Here is a 14,319-nt window from a genome sequence, read left to right as displayed (position 1 = left end):
AACTCATTTCATCCAGCCGTGGTGGCGCTGAGTTCTGTGGTCATTGCTAGCTTGGTACAAGATGAAGATTCAGTAAATTCAGCCATCTCTTGTCTCCCTCCCCTCTACCCTGTTCAGACCCACAATGTCTCAACACAGAGAAGCAACAATGTTTTGTGGTTTTATTTTTTCAGCCTCATACTTAAGCATTTTTATATTTGGTTGGAACAGAAGGCAAAGTTGATGATGTCATTGCAAAGACTGCCCAGCTGTTTGTCTGCACTAGCTTTTCCACATGAATAGCTCCAAACTGCTGTTTGCAATTACTTATTCACTCTTCAACCTTCTGGTACACCTGCAGCTACCAGTGTCTGACTCCAAGAATTTAGTTAATATTTTTGTTGCCATTGCTTTGCCTTCTTAATTCCTTTCTCCATTGTGGTGTTTTTTCTCTAAGAATAAACGTACTGGTTCTGTAGAGCTTGGCATCAAAAGGGAGCACACGCTAAACTGAAACCATGCTGATTTTATGTCTGCATTTTTCATGCTGATTTACCAGTACTTCCTTTTTGTACTGTGAGAACTGACGGTGAAATGATAAACAGGCAAACCTTGTTGTGTCTCATTAATAGTCTAATCCCATTGTCATGCCAGATTCTCTAATCCTGATCCAAATTTTGTCTATTGATTTAATTAGGTTTTTCATTTGTTCCTGGCAAATTTCTGGCTCTTGGAATTGCTTGGCTGGCTCTTGAGACTGATGAGGTAGAATGATCCATACGTTTCCTAGTGGCTTTAAACAGAAACATCTGTCAGGAAGGAACAATTTGTTGGCTGAGTAAGTAGGCTTGCATCTGACAACACTGCTCTTGCTTCTGAGTGACTTAAGTCAGTGAGAAAAGCTACTAGAAGCTGCAGAGCCAGCAGAGATCATATCCGGGAAGCTGTTGGGACAGTGACAGTATCCAAGTACTGTATTACACACTGGAGGAGCCATGCTGATCTCCTACTCAAGGCAAGGTAAATTAAGATTCAACAGGACCCTGTGGTGATGGTCTCTCCATGAAATATTTTGGGTTGGGGAAGCTGACAGCCAATTCCTCCATCCTGTGGGCATGGGGTTGCCTTCCTCACCCAACAGACCCAGGGCATGAGCAGGCTGTGGGCCCTGTGTCAGCTCTGTGTCATCCCTGCTACAGGCTGGGCAATGCTTGAGCCCAGGGCTCTGGATCAGACAGCACTGTGCAGAGCAGAGCCTTCCTTTGAGCGGGGAAACTATAGCTGAAAGTGTACTGTGACAGAGCAAGGCCTGGAGCACCACTAGTAGGACTTCTGTCAGTTTTTGATGTTCCCCTGGCAGTTGGTTATAGAATCATTAGGGTTGGAAAAGACCTCTAAGATTAACAAGTCCCACCATCAACTCACCCTCACTATATCAGTGACCACATCCCTCAGTGCCACATCTCCAGGATTCTTGAACACCTTCAGGGTCAGTGACTCTACCACCTTCCTGGGCAGCTGTGCCACTGCATCATCACTCTTTGGAGAAGAAATTGTTCCTAATATCCAACCTGAACGTCCCCTGGAGCAATGTAAAACCATCACCTATCACTATTACCTGACAGCAGAGGCCAACCCCAGCTTGCCACCACCTCTGTTCAGGCACTCATAGGGAGAGGTGAAGTCACCCCTGCGCCTCCTTTTCCCAGAATGGACAATCCCAGTTCAAGCTGCCTTGCACATAAACCTGAGGATTTTGCACTGATCCTGCATAAACAAAATAATAATGATAAAAAATGCTTGCCTTTTTTATCTCAAAATTAACAGTTTCATGTTTGTGGCTGTTGGAGTGATGTACATAGCATATACAGTTTATTCCTGTCTTCAAAACCTCTTCTAGGTTTATGGGGGAGGTGTTGTTTTGCTGTACTTTCTAGCTCATACTTCACACAGAGGGCGTGAATTCTACAGATAACAGCGATGTGTGAAGCAAAACTGTGCAGTTAAGTTGTCTGAGTTTCACTTTGTATGAAAACTTAGATGTGGCTTGAGTATGAACCTTAAATGTTTCTGCTCCAAATCATGAAATTGGAAAGTTGTCCTTGGAAAGTGGGAAATGCATTTTGTTTTGCTTGTTCCATTTCATGCAGTACAGGGACTAATCTCTGCTGAGATAAAATTCTTTTGAGCTGAGGTGGCTTCAGTTACAAGGGCACCAGTTTTGAGTGGCAATGACCAAATGGTTCAACAGAAACAACAGAATTGTGCCATGTGTTTTTAATGAGAATAAGACTTTCAATGTCATGTGCTGTGAAGAAATCTTGTTCACATCCACTTTCCAGTCCTGTCTCCAGGCACAGAGGCCCCTGGTTTGATTTAAATGATGTCTAGTTAACGAGCTCAGTTACAGTTTGCACTGCGTGTTTCAGTCCAGGCAGTGATTTTTACATCATTCTACACTAATGGCAGGTTTTATCTTTAAATTTTTGTAGCTGTTATGAAGAGGGGGAGAACTGGTAAAATGGATGGTGCTTATATGTTCAATATTAGATTCTCCTGAAATGTTCAATTATCGCTCATGAGAGACTGCACATGCACAAAAAGCAGATGTTATTTTAATGTGTAAATCAATAAAGCTGCCTTGTTTTTTCTGGTTTTGTTCCAATATTGATGGGATTTGTAAAAGTCTTTTCAGCAACAACATCCTGTCTATCTTGGGTTTTCAGTGGGAAGGATGGATCAATTTCTTTGAGAAGAGTTTAAAACAGATGTGATCAGTGATTCTGAAAGCAGAGATTACTCCAAGTATTGATGGCCTCCAACGAGGGCCTTGTATGCTTCTGGAGTGTGTGCTGGAGCCAGCTGTGAGCAGTGCTGTAATGTTAAGCACAGCAAGGCCAAAAAGAGGGGAACCAAAGGCTTGTGAAATGCACTGAGCCATGCCTTCCGACCTGAGGCTTCCTCCGCCTTTTGACTTTTTAGTCAACATTAATACTGTCTGGGAAATAGTGGCAATGTCAAAGAGTGAGGGTATTGGGAATAGGAAGAGGGGAAAAAATATAAACCAAAAGAAGTGCCTTACAATTACACAGAATCACAGAATGGCCAGGGTTGGAAGGGACCTCAAGGATCACGAAGCTCCAACCCCCTGCCACATTCAGGGCCACCAACCTCCACATTTAATACCAGACCAGGCTGCCCAGGGCCCCATCCAACTCGGCCCTGAACACCTCCAGGGATGGACGGGGCATCCACAGCCTCTCTGGGCAGCTGTTCCAGCACCTCACCACTCTCTCTGTAAAGAATTTCCCCCTGACATCCAACCTAAATCTTCACTTCCTCAACTTCAAACCATTTCCCCTTGTCCTGCAGTTATCTACCCTTTCAAAGAGTTGACTCCCCTCCTGTTTGTAGGCTCCCTTTAGGTACTGAAAGGCTGCAATGAGGTCACCCCGCAGCCTTCTTTTCTCCAGGCTGAACATTTCTCTCTTGGTTATGCATAATGGCAAATTGTGCTGTGGAACAACCTGCCACCTTCGGAAGTAAAATGAGAAAGCATCTGTACAGAGGAGCCCCAGGATGAATGCGTGGGGGGGAATAGCTGCTCTCAGTAAAAGGGACTATAATGATTATATTTCTAGAATGATTGAGACTAATAAATGTTGATATGAAAGAGAAATGATCCTTTTTTATTGGTCCATTGGGGCAGGCTATAATTTTTTTTATGTTCAAGCTCTGATCAGAAATTGAAGTGACATATGGAATCACAATTGAAATACAGCTCCGTGGAATACTTTGTCAGTTGGAAAAAATTGTATATGATAAAGCTGCTGAAGTTTTGGCATGGATTACTACACCATCTTGTGTGCACTGGTGAGACACATTTACGACCAGGTTTCAGCAGCCTTGTGCTCTGAATGAATGGAGAATTTCAGATAAATGCATTTCCCTTTCCTGTTCCAAATATGGGTATTTGGGTATTCTGCAGGGTTTTTAGTAGATTGAACTGTATTCAGATAGATAGAGTCATTACTTAGCTGCTTGGAAAGATAATTCCTAAGAATGTGAAATTAAGGTAAAATTCATTCTTCTGGAAATGCAGAGCTCTTAAACCTATCAGATTCTTCAGGCTATTTCCCCTCTCGGATCCATTACTTGTTTGAGAAGTATAAATATCCTCCCGCCTGAACAGAAATGCCCTGAGCTGGGGCTCAGGAGGCTCTGAGTTCTGATCTCTCCTGACTGCTATCTCTATTACTGTGTGCTTTTATTTCAAATATCACAAAGTTGAGCCCTAAAGATCTCCCATCTCCATGAAGACTGTGGTTAGATGTGTTGGCTGCTAAAATCAAAACCTTGATGTTACACAGTTCTGCCTTGGGTAGCAATTTCAAATGAAATCCAGGTATATTGCACGACACAAACATCTTACTTGCTTTTTTATATTGCATCTCAAGAATATGCCCATCTAAATCAGCCCTCCAGGCTTTCTCTACATTGTAATAATACCTGGTGTAGCTTTCTTTTCAGCTTAGACCAGGCTTTCATTTTTGAAACCATTATGATGCCTCAGTTATCACAACAAACAGATCCCACTGCTTGGACCCATTGCACATCGTGACTACAGCAGCAAAGAGCTTCTGCTGCCTTAATTCTTGAAGGTGTTTCCATCTCTTGCCATCTTGATCAGACTCCAGGCACGTGTTTAAGGAGGAAGGGCGTTCCTGTTGTCCTAGTGCTCCAAGTTTTTCCTGAAGGCTTACCCTGCCCCTCAGCTTGTCTTTGACTTCAGACCAGCTTTGACCTCTGTACCACTTTACTCCCTTTTGCGTGCCCACCTGAGGTCAGCACTGTGCTGAGACAGCACTGTTCTGTCTTCTACTGCTGGTGAAAAACCAGTGGCAGATTCCTTGGTTGCTGTAGTTGATGAGAGAACGAGTTTGTCCTGTGTGCTGCCTGGCTGGGTTAGGGAAATGTAAGAGGTGTGTAGCCTCTGACCTTTGTAGTGCTCCAACTGCAGCCCTATTAAATGGCTTTTGATCCTGTTGCTTTCTGCAATTATTATTACTTGCATTAGATCTGTCCAGATACTTCACCTAATTGTTATGGACTCATTCAGAGAAAACTTGCTAACTTCAGCTACCTGTAACCTGGTCACTGAAGCACATCTTGATGCACTATTGCTAATGCTTTCTTTTGATAAAAGTTTTATTTAATTGATTGCAAAGAGTCTAGAAATTAGTTTTTTCCTGGATACGTATGACTTACTGAATTTCTTTTGTTATTTTTTTTATTGATAACTGAGACCAGGCTTTAGGATGCTCATGGGATTATGGCTTAATCTGAGCATCTGCAACAGCAGGCTTTATAATGGTATTTCATTTTGAGCAGTTCTTATTTCTGATGTGAGATTCAGGCTGAGAGAGTTCAGGCTGTTCAGTTTGGAGAAGAGAAGGCATCAGGGAGCATCTAAAGGGGGGCTATGAGAAAGGAGGGGATGGACTTCTTAGTGATAGGAATAAGGGGAAATGATTTTGAACTTCAAGGGGGAAAATTTAGATTGAGAATAAGGAAAAGTTTTTTTTTATGATAAAAATGTGAGGCAGTGGCACAGGTTCCCAAAGAGGTGGTTGTGCCCCATGCCTGCAGACGTCCAGAGTTGGGCTGGATGGGGCTCTGAGCACCTGATGGAGCTGTGGGTGCCCCATGCAGTGCAGGGGAGTTGAACAAGAAGGCCTGTAAAGGTCTCATCCATTTGATTGCTCCCCATGCAGAACCTTGCTGTCTTCCTTGCTGTGCAGTGGCATCTCATCCTCCTGTGCCACACAAAGTTTCTTTGAGCTGAATTCAATCACCATCACATCAAAACCAGAGATTGGTTTATTTCCTTGGGGGTACAAGAGGCTCCTGCTTTTGTTTGTCCCTGCATCCATGGCACAGGTTATCATCGTGTCAGTACAAGTCTGGGCTTCTTCTGACTTGGGTCAAAAACAAGAGAAATTTTTATTGCAAGTCTCTTCTTAAACTAATATTTTCTCCCTCAGAAGCTGTAATATCCAGCTGTACCTGAAGGTTTCTTTATGAAGTAGCAAGAACACAAAACAAAACAGCCTGGGAGTGCTGCTGGAACTGCTGAGATGAACACAGGACATTGGCGGTGGCTGATTTTGAATGTGACAGGCTGAGATTGCAGAAGTGGGTTATTTTATCCTTAGCTGTTATGAAGGTTGTGCCTTAGGATCCTACCTGCGATTCAGGGCTGTCTTGTATCTGTGTCTGTGTATCACCTCTGCCACCCAGGGATAGGCAGATGGTCCTATTCCCAAATAGTTACCAGAAAATGGACAACAGCTGGACACAAATAGACATGAAATAGTGGAGGGAAATGCTGAAGCAGAATTGACTGATGTGATAGAGTGTGCTCTTAGGGCAGAGGCATTGCTATTGCTCTGAGTTGGCTTCCGGACCTCTGATTGTGTCTGGTAGGGCAGATAATGTCAGCAAGAAGCAGGAGAACCCCAGAAGCCAACAGAGCTCCTAATCCTCCTGCTGACCCTTCCATCTTGCTGTTAAGAGCCTTTCCCATTCCAGAGAGGCTTCAGTCCACTAGTGGTGCCTTATGGGGAGCTGACTTTCAAAGGGACAGATATTTACAAAGGTCCTATTTATTTCTTCCTTCATGCTCTGTCAGTACGGCTCGTGCCAGTCTCTCTATTCTAAGATTAAACTGCCATGTGCTCGGTGCTATTCCAAGCTTTCCTTTTGGCAAGGAGAGAAATGCAGGCCTGTTACACTGCAATAATAGTCATCCTTATTCCCTAAGGGTGCCGTGTGTCATGTTTTAGAACCAAACATATTTCTGATTGTGTGATACCTAAATCTCCTACCCAATATTTCCCATGCTTTAGGTTTTAATAAAAGCAATTCCAAGTTGCCTGCATTCCAAACTGTGTGTAATCTCTTTATTATGCCTGGCCTGGCTTGCTGGGTACATGAATAAATCTGGCTGCGTGTCATGATGACTGTTTGTATCGCCTGACAATAACTGGAACAGAGCTAAATAAAATCAGTGTTTTCTCTTTCCTGCGATTGGACTCACCAGCAGATGGGGAACGCTGCCATTCTTTCTTTATTTTTGGCAAGGACCTGCATAGCTGACAGACCCCTGCTATGATAGAGAGAGATGGTTCACTGAGGTTCAGGGAAGAGCTAATAATACGTCATTTACTTCTGTCGCGCTTGGAATATGGTTTGATTTGATCATTTAAAATGCTTTTTTTTTTTTTTTTTAATCTTAAAGGAGCCTGCTTTATTAACTACCTCCTGGTTTGACATCTGTGCAGCAAAATGTGAGCGTTTGGAATATGCAAACTGAAATCAAAGCGTAGAATTCCCTTTGAAGCTTACAGTTCCTAGCTCTTCCCCCTCCACCCGCTTTCAATATTCAACCTGCTGTAATTTTATTTCTCTGAAATTTTCAGTGTAATTGAAAGAGTGTTGGAGGAACAAAGCAAATATTTACTTTGCACAAATGCCACTTGATGTGATTAGTTATAAGCAATCTATTTAAAAATTAATATGTGTATTAAACACATGAGCATGAGTGCATCCATGCATGGAAAAGGCAGAGGAATCAATTCTGAATGTGGTTAACCTAGAAGTTTCTATTCTCTGGAGCACAGTATGTGAGAAAGGATGTTAGATGGTCTGATCTTTGGGTATTAAAGGAACAAAAACTCCTGAAGTGTACTTCAGGAGAATAAATCTGTAAGTCTTTCAGGGACTTTTAGTCCTGTATCCTGGCTTGATGTGTGTGGTCCTGTAAGGAACCTCCTTTTTAAGCCAGCATTAGGGGCCTAATGTTCACCAGTAGACAGATCTGTACAATTCTTTATGGAGTTATAAACATCCAGGTGATTTATTAGGTAACTTACAGTTTCCCATTGGATTATAGGAGTTTGTGGTCTTGGTTATGCCTAGTGCTTGGGAGCTGCTGGGACAAATTGCCTGCTTGAACAGGGAGAGGAGGGATGGAGCTGCAATACCTTGGTGCAGTGCAAATTAGGCTGCTATTTCTTGTTCAGGTCTATGTCTGCAATCAGCATAGAATACTTTATATTCTTGTGCCACTCAGTCTTTATGGTACAAGGAGTGGTGAAGCCACAGCACTGGAGAAAACCATATGGGATGGGTTCACAACCCTGACTTGACCTCATCTCTGTGCTTTGGGATGGCTGATGTAACACAATGTGACCCATAGAAGTCCTTGGAAAGGAAGAAACAGCGGGACAGACAGCTAATTGGATAAACTTCAACATGTGATCAGCAACTGAAATGGGATGTTTTTTTGTGAACTGTCATGATATATTTCTTATTTCAGAGTGATTCTTTTAGGGGTTCCTCAAAATTTCTTTCTCTTTAGCTGCAGGGATTTGGGAAAAAGATGGACTTAGGTTGAGCACTGTTTCATAAGTTTGGTTGGAAAGTCCTCAAGAGATGTGTGGGCAGTACGAAAATAGAGTTGGACTGTTCTCAGTGTTCCACCAGGAGGAAATTGAAATGTCAAGGTACAAATCTCACTCTCTACTTTCAAACCTTAAAGTGACTCTTTGGTTTGTAGGCTCCCTTGTGGGTGGTGGGTGAGGGAAGGGATTCCTGTGCACGATGTTTGTCGGAACGAAGCAAATGCTGGAAGTGCTCAAATGCACATCTAGAGGCTAAGTGTCATCTTTTGGAAACACCCATGGGGGTTATTTGCTTGTGTGCAAATGTTAACATTTCCCGAAGCCTGCATCCCTCTGCCCCATACCTGCTAAAGACAGACATCCTATTACAGCTGTGGTTCACCAGGGAAACAGACACATGTTTTGTATGGTTTCCCCTATAATCCTTACCACTTTCTTCACAGCATGGAGTGGCTTCTGTGGAACTGATGCAAGAGTCAAGATTTGCCAAACTCAATCTGTCAGTTACAGTAGAAAATAACACTTAATCCACAATATTAAACCAGATTTCATGTTGTTACTGGGGAGATGTGCTGGAAATGACTGGATTGAAAGGGTACCTTAACAAAATCGTAGAGCACAGAGGAGCCATGTAGTGTTTTTGTAACGGATGCCTCTTTTTCATATGATCCTCTTTTAATGTGGCTTTGAAAATTTCCCAGCAGTATAGTATTATTTAGCTTTGCTTTAAATGTTAAAACACTTTCTTTTCCCCCTCCCACCCAAAAGGAGACCTTTATAAGAAATTAATGCACAAAATCACGAGTAAAGGACCATTAAGCAAGTATAATGCTGAAGGTAAAAGTATTCTTTGAACATTGTTTCCATTATTCAGAATACATGAAGTTTCAGTCCAGATAGAAATGAAAGACTATTGAGGAAACTTTGCAAATACCTGAAAATCTTGTTAACTGTATGGTAGTTAAGGAAGAAGGGAAAATTAAAGGAAAACAGCTGAGAGGTGTTGCCAGTGGAGTGGTATAGCCACGATCACGTCTTAACCACAGGTGTTCGCAAAAGTTCATCAGTAGTCATTAATTCAGCACTGAACTTTTAAAATGTTTTTTCCTTTAATACATCAAGCTAAAAGGAATAACACATTCTTGACAGCACAAGAGAACTTTGTGTATTTCCCATTAATAACAACACACGAGGTAGTATTTCCCCCTCAAGATGAAATCATGCCATTGTGTCTCATGGCAAACAGTTTCTTACTGCTACAGGATTGTTAAGATTTTACAAATCTCATGCCCACTGATTTTGCAGATAAGGTAATTAGTGAGATACAGAAGTGTAGCCTTATGTGCCACAGAGCTGATTGTTCAATTACTGTTTCCTATGGGCTTTGTTCTATCAGTTTTCAGAGTTTTTCTGGCCTCCTCTTGGTTGCTGGTGCAGTTGCCCTTTGTTCTCAAAAAACCTCCTTACCAGGTGCTCTAGGCAGCAGTCTGATTTCACTACATTTCCTGGAGCTGAGTATGTTTTCCTTACTCAGTCTGACTGTTGCAGTGCTTAGAAATCAGATAAGGGCTTTGAGAAAAGAGCCTCTTCCAGGGTCTCTTGTTTGAACCTTGGACACTTGTTCTTGCACATAAACGTGGACACGCAGGGCTGGTTCTATGAAATTTCAACCGTAAGCCTTTGTGTACTGGCTGTCCATAAACCACAGCAAAGCATCCTCTTCTCTGGGTACAGCTTTCCTGCATGTTTTTCCACTGGTTTTATAGAGAGGGGATACAATTTGCTCTTCTTCCTAGTGAGCCTATTCGTGCATTCTTCCATGACTGGTTTATGGTAGCTGTCTTATTTTTTTTTATGCTGTGATGGTTAATAATTCCCCTCTTCATTTTTTTTTTTTTTAATTGATTTCAGTTTTTGCCACTGTTTTGCATTGATGGAGAAGAAAATACAATAAGGAGGTGGAGGTGATTAATCAGAGATGGCTTTTTTAATTGCCTACACATAATAAGGATTCCTGGCCCTATGTAGTGTGTTCTTAATCTGTCCTTACAATATATGCACGTTGCTCACTTAAATGGATTTCAGCTAAAGTAGAATTCTCTAATTAGACAATAATATTGCAGAAATTGACCATTATCTCCAGTTATTGAATTTTCAGGCAGCCTGTATCAGTACCCATGCTTCTATCAGCTGGTTGTTAAACATGCAAGTAATACATCCAGAGGTTATTGTTCAAAACTATTCTCAATAGCCTAATAGCTTTTTAATTTTTAAAAGTAGCTTATATTCATCAGCAGGAGCACAGGGCAGATTGACTCAAGCAGCTCAGTTATTTTGTCCTTCTAAGCTAATTAGAGGTTGTATTCTGATCTGATATGGGTGGGGAAGCTGTGATTTAATTATTTATTTTGATAATCTTACAAGCAGTGTTCCATGCATTTGAGGCCATGAGTTAAGGATGTGGGATTCAGCGCTCGAGTGTCCAGACACAGAGAAGATGGGAGGGAAAAGATTTCTTCTCAGATGTCTTAAGAGCACTGATTCCAGCTGCGACCAGAGCATGGGGTAAGCATGGGCTCTGCTGTTATCCAGCAGCTCCCCTGTTGTAGGACTGGGAGGCTGTGCTACGCAGGAGAATGAATGATAGGAGCCCATAATACCTTCTCAAACATTCAGACTCCTTTTCTCTGGTAAACTGTCCCACAGCTCCCATGCAGCTGTTCACATGGTGCAGCATCAGACAGCACGCAGAGTAAGAAGCTTCCCATAGGATGTCACCAACACAGGCAAAAAGGTATGGTCGAATTGATTATAAGCATTGATTGTTTTCTTTAATTACTTCCTGTGCAGGAAATAGTTTTCATTTGGCAGATCTGGGCCACAGGACTGGAAAAAACATTTGAACAGCTCCTGCTACATGATTAGATCCTGCAAGTCTACATGCATTCTGCTTGTATTCTGAATGGTCTTCTGAGGCTTGGTGCTTCTGTTGACCTGTTGCTGGAGTATTGCTCAAACACTGATAAATTAATGTCTTTGTAAGTCAGAGGTGTATGAGTATGGAGAATGGAACAGTTTATATGTAAAGTCTGTTTGGGAGGTGTGCGGTATTTGTATGGGGATAGCACAGAGAGGAAGTTAGGATATTGGCCAGTGAGAATGCTCAACAAATATTGATTATTGAGTCCGAATTAGGAAAAGATGTGTGGACATCTTTTGAAGGTAACAGCCATGCTGAAGGGAAGTCACTGTGCAGATTAGCAGTCAAGCTCAAATGTGTGCTCTATTGCTAGGCCAGGGATCAGTCCTTTCCTTATGGTATTCTGAGCTTAAATAAATTGAAGTCAGCTCTGGAGTTATAAATTTACCTTTTTCTCCCAAGTTTTGTTTCTTTGTCATCCTTTCCAGGTCAGCTTTTAGAGCAAAGCACAGCAAGAATATCAGCAAACTAGGGGTATAAAGATTTGTGTGCATCCAGCTGTTCAGTACTAGCACAAAGCTGGCTGTAAGCACGAACACGTATCCAAAAGGAGCAGGGCAGATCCTGGAGCAGTGTGTTGGTGCAGTGAGCAGGGCTGTTGTCCAGGTGGGACACTATGCTGATTCTGTCCCTCTGTGTCCTGGTGGAGAAGGAGATCTCTGCAGAGGTCTGTGCTGAGCAATGATAAATGTGTTCCAGGACTGAACTCACTGCATTGCTATGCTTGTGTGAAATTGGTAATTATAAATATTTTCAAAATATTGACGTGATAGGAGACAGATGTGTTCCAATCAGTTAAATTTTCTGTGAAAAAAATAAACCACTTAATGGAAGTGCAGTGGCTGAAAGTTTGTAATTTCAATGCATCTTTTCCTTCTCCAAAAGGAAAGTGATTGACTAGATGTACTTTGTTTTTCGTGCAGAAATCCCAATCGAATTTGAAATGAATTAACGTGAAGGAAGGTTTGTTCAGTCCACCTTTCTGTATCTGGTTACAGTTTGCTCTCAGAGTATGTATAATCATTTGCTGGGAATGTTCTCATTTGTAGGAGTACATACTGCAATCTGTGCCAGTTTAAGCTTAAGTACTGTCCAAGGACTTGGGAAGGATTGTTGTGAAATACAAGAATAACAAGAAAGCTTTGTTTTTGCAGCATCTGAAAGGATAATAAAATTCTTTCCTTCTTTGATTTTAATTTGTTTGGTATAGAAGAAACTTTCAGCTTTCATGTAACAGATGTGATTTGGAAGTGGTCTTCATGGTGAGGCTGAGGCTCTGATGTCTGCATGCTGGTTGTGCAGCTCAGAGAAATAGGCACGTGCACATGAGGCTGGATGCACAGTGACCAGCAGACTTATACCATGCAGTTCTTAGTCTAGAAAGTGCTCAACCATTTCACAATAAGTCAACAGCTACTGACTTTCTATTGCAAACACAGCTTGTTGCCTTCCAGCTTCGAAACCAGAAGGCGTGGGGTCAGATTTGCTTACTGCTAGAAGGCTTCTAAGGAACTGGAGACTTTAGAAGCTGTGATGTTCAAAATTGAAGGCAGTCTGACCTTGCAAACTTGGCATATGAATGTGCTAGTCTGTGAGTTTAGGAGACAGGGTTTCTTTATCCCTGTATTTCCATGTCCTGCTGGGTTGACTGCAGAGGAGCTATGAGGAAATGAAGTAGTTTTCCAATGGAAAGCTGCCTGTTTTTCATCAGAATTTTGGCCAAATTAATCAACTAAGATGTTTTGATGAACTTGATTTGTTTTGTCTGGTGGAATGTGTTTTGTTGGAAAGTTTCTGGATGGCCACAAGCACCCGTGTTGTTCTGGTGGTGATTCAACTTGCTTGAGGTGGTCTGGATAATACAGATATCACAACTGCCATCTTCAATCACAAGAGAATAATCTTTTAAAAAATCTATAATGCAGATTATGAAATGAGATGTGACTGCAAATCAGAAGAAATATATTGGAAACTGTTTTATTATGTCTCATATGCAAGTGATTTATGTAGCACTGACTTTTAGTTAAGTTCCTAAGTATAAGGACCTGCACAAATCTGTATGAGCGGATATCTACAATGAAACTTCCAGGCAGCAGAAGTCTTTTCTTCTTGGCCTTAGCATGAGACCAAGTCTCCTGTTATTTTTTTGCATTGTTTCCATGTCCATTAATGCTCTTTTTTTGTATTTCTTGAGAATATCCCACGAGTTCCAATCTCGCTTGCTGGTGCAGAAGCAGTAACTGTTGTACTCAGTGTGCAATTTAAATGAAGCCCACCACTTCTTCTCATCTTCGGCAGAGAAAGATTATCGGGAGAGAGGTCAGTGATCCAGATATGAACAGTGGCTAGCTGCCTTCCAAGGGCTTACCATGTCTATGAAAGTGTACTGGCACAGGAGAAGTATTGGAGGTCTTTGGATTCATGCCCAGGCAGATGCTTTGGTGAAAGCTGCAGGGAATGGGGTCTGCAGAAATGGAGTCTAAAATGGCTCTGAGTTAGAAGCAGCAGCTGCAGAAAACGTGGCCCAGGGAGAAAATGGAAATCAAGACATGCAGGTGTGCAGTGTTGAAAGAGTTTTGCCCTGCAGAATTCAGTTAACAGTTCAACAAAGGCTGCATGAACCAGACAAGATTCCAGCTCTGTCTAGACTCCAGAGACTTGACATATGATAAAAAGCAATAAAAATTTTACCATAAGAATAAAGACGGGTGGCTGAGTATGCACTGTGCTGAGACATGTCTAATCAGGAGGAGTGTTTGTACACATCTGCAGGGTAGAGGCTCTTCATCCTGGTGTAGGCAGCCAGCCCTTCAGAGTCTTCAGTGCAAAAGCTTTTTATGCCTGCAGGAAGAACTGAAATGTACATTAAGCTCTGGAAGATTTCCACAAGTTTCA

The sequence above is a fragment of the Tetrao urogallus genome (genome assembly GCF_951394365.1).
Source record: "Tetrao urogallus genome assembly, chromosome: 20".
In the NCBI taxonomy this organism is placed as follows: Eukaryota; Metazoa; Chordata; class Aves; order Galliformes; family Phasianidae; genus Tetrao; species Tetrao urogallus.
This window is presented reverse-complemented; position numbering follows the sequence as displayed.